General features: G+C 40.4%; 1 pseudogene; it reads left to right on the forward strand.

Moving 5' to 3' along the window:
- The first annotated feature begins 357 nt into the window (after window positions 1–357).
- Window positions 358–476, forward strand: LOC111743381 (annotated as a pseudogene).
- Window positions 477–478: the final 2 nt, after the last annotated feature.

A 478-nucleotide genomic window follows, 5' to 3' on the forward strand; every position in this document is an offset into this window, starting at 1 on the left:
AGATGAACGCAAAGAGGGATACGCCAAGACACATCATAATTAAAATGTCAAAGGTTAAAGACAGAGAGAGAATTTTAAAAGCAGCAGAGAAAAGCAGTTAGTTACCTACATGGGAGCTCCCAAAAGAGCATCATCTTCTTTCTCAACAGAAACTTTGTAGGCCAGAAGGGATTGGAATGAAATATTCAAAGTGATAAAAAGTAAGAACCTACAACCAAGATTACTCTACTCAGCAAAGCTATCATTTAGAATTGAAGGACAAATAAAGAGCTTTCCAGAAAGAAAAAGCCAAAGGAGTTCATCACCACCAAACCTGATTACCAGAAATGTTAAGGGACTTCTTTAAGAAGAAAAAGGGTCTATGGCCATGCTACTCTGAACAAGCCCAATCCCATTTGATCTCGGAAGCTAAGCAGGGTTGGGACTGGTTAGTACTTGGATGGGAGACCACCTAGGAAGACCAGGTGCTGTAGTGTAG

This window comes from Pteropus vampyrus, unplaced genomic scaffold (assembly GCF_000151845.1).
Source record: "Pteropus vampyrus isolate Shadow unplaced genomic scaffold, Pvam_2.0 Scaffold4, whole genome shotgun sequence".
Classification (NCBI taxonomy): domain Eukaryota; kingdom Metazoa; phylum Chordata; class Mammalia; order Chiroptera; family Pteropodidae; genus Pteropus; species Pteropus vampyrus.